The sequence below is a fragment of the Hydra vulgaris genome, chromosome 12 (genome assembly GCF_038396675.1).
Source record: "Hydra vulgaris chromosome 12, alternate assembly HydraT2T_AEP".
In the NCBI taxonomy this organism is placed as follows: domain Eukaryota; kingdom Metazoa; phylum Cnidaria; class Hydrozoa; order Anthoathecata; family Hydridae; genus Hydra; species Hydra vulgaris.
Window position 1 is genome coordinate 283,456 of NC_088931.1, and position 2,573 is coordinate 286,028.

Genomic DNA, 2,573 nt, shown 5'->3' on the forward strand with positions numbered 1-2,573 from the left:
AAAAATTAAAGTAATTATGTTGGTTTAGCCAGTTTAGAGTTCGGAGTGAACGATGCTGTTGCAAATTATAACATTGACATTTTACTTTAGCTGGTTGCAGACTCATAAACAAAAAACGAATAAATCTATCATCATTTAAATCGAGTGAAAGTTTTAAGATTAAACGAAAGTTGTTACGACGTCAAATATTGTCAAAGAATGATCACCAAAAGTCAATAGAAAAGGCCAAGAAATATTATGAATTTGGTAGTTTTAAAAATATTCTTTTAAAAAGTAATTTTTTTAAAGAAATATTTATGAAATTAACAATAATTTATGATTTTATTTTTTGTTTTGCGTTTTCTGAGAGTTTGCTTTTTAAACACACCGATAAAAAAATCTTGAAAAGTATACATGCTATCGTTATGAATTTTTCAGGGATTGTTCATTTTGCCAATATTTATGATATGATCGGAGTAGAATTTCTAATATGACTTAAGATTTTGAGTTAATAAGTTTTTTTCTTTGCATTTTGACCTTTTTTTAAAAAACGTAATTTGTCTCTAGCTTTTTATGGAAAAAAATATTTATTCAAAAATCTGCTTCGTTCATATCACAAAAATTTAGATATTTAAAACAGTTCTGCAAAACTTCATTGACACTGCTTTACTCACAAGTCTTTATCTTTTTACGGCGTAAAGACAGTTTTTGTGGTATTTTCAGCTATTTTTTTTGGTTACCATAGCAACGAGCTGCAATTTTATATGTGTTTTTTGGTATTTTTAATGTCAGTATAATATTTCCTATGTGACTAAAGAAAAAGTTACTTTTTATGTGTAGTTTTGAAATTTGAGGGTCGTTGCCCCTCAACTAAGATTTTATGAGTATGAATTTATCGCATTGCTTAAAAAACTATACTTTTTCAAAAGAAAAATGTTTTTTTTTTGCACATCCATAATGTTGAGGCAGCCGATAAATTCCAGGAGTTTAATTTTTAATTTTTTTTTAATGTGGTAACAAACCTTGAAGAACAACAACAACACAAAAAAACAAGCTATTTATTTTCCGTAAATCGTTTTTACAATAGTTTTAATAATAATAATAATAATAATAATAATAATAACAATAACAATAACAATAATAATAAGTATGTTTACAGAACGATTTCTCAAAACGTAGGAAGGATTTCCCCAAAGAAATCGTTCCTATGAACGATTACTGAAAAAAGCGGAACAATTTCTAAAAAACCGGAACAATTTCCCGAAAAAAAAAACCCGAAGGAACGATGACTTGGACAAAAACAGGAACAATTCCCTTAAAAACATGAACGATTTCTTTTAAAACAGGAACGATTTCTTGCACAAATCTTAGCTAAAAAAAATTAAAGCCGCCATCTTGTTCCAAATATAAAGTTAAAGTATAGATTAATGCATACTATAATTTAAATGATTTAATAAAGTGTTTAAAAACAATTGTCTTAAAACATATCCTAATGTTATTGTTTAATAAAGCATACACATTTTCAAAGAAATTCTTAAAAGATAATGTAGTCGGTATGTTGTTTATTATAACATGTTGATCTGTTTTTTTTACAGTAATTTTATATATATATATATATATATATATATATATATATATATATATATATATATATATATATATATATATATACAGGGTGTATACTTAATTTCTGACCCCCTAGATCTCGGTTTAAGAATACGGTATTTCAACACATACCATTTTATTACTGTCATATCAATTTAATTAGACAAAGAATATATGTTAATAGTCAGTATTCAGTATTTTGTCCATTTTTTTCTATGCCTTGGGTAATTCTCCTTGGCAGGCTACTAAGCGAAAACACTATTCTTGCGTAATGGGAGCCCACTCCTGTTCAACACGTCTGATCAACTGTTCACGATTGCGAGGTCGAGGATTGTCCTGGAGTCTTGACCAAATATGTTCGATGACATTTAAGTCGGGCGAGTTGCCAGGGCAGTCGGTTCACACTGCTGGAAAGTCTTTGTTGATCACATTCATTGTTGCTCTTGCCGTGTGGCAAGTTGCTCCATCTTGCATCAGAATAACTTTATTTCTCACAGGAAAGATGGTCTTATCATCAGCTGCACGTTTGTACACAGGTAGAATAATATCACGGTAATATTTTCCATCAACAGTTTTATTTTGCTTAACAACAACCAGATCAGTTTTGCCATATCGAGAAATGCCGCCGGCTATCATAATCTTGAGACCGAATTTTGGACGTCGAACATAAGGTATTGACTCTGGTGTTGCTGTACGTACTCTTTGATTCTGACGGTTTGGAGCCGGATATAATTCAATTGGACTCTCATCAGTCCACAATACGTGAGCTCGTTTCACTTTAACATCCGGTGAGTCATCTGCGAATCCCTCTTCTTCCAAACGAGTACAAAAATGTACGCGATCAGTGATGTTTTTCTGCGACAACATGGGTTTCACTTTCTGTGTATAGGCATGCTTTCCCCATGTGGTCTTGCGCAAGTATTTACTGATAGCACTGTGTGAAATTGTTTTTCTTTTTTCTTTGTAACTGTCTGAAAAATTCAGTTTCT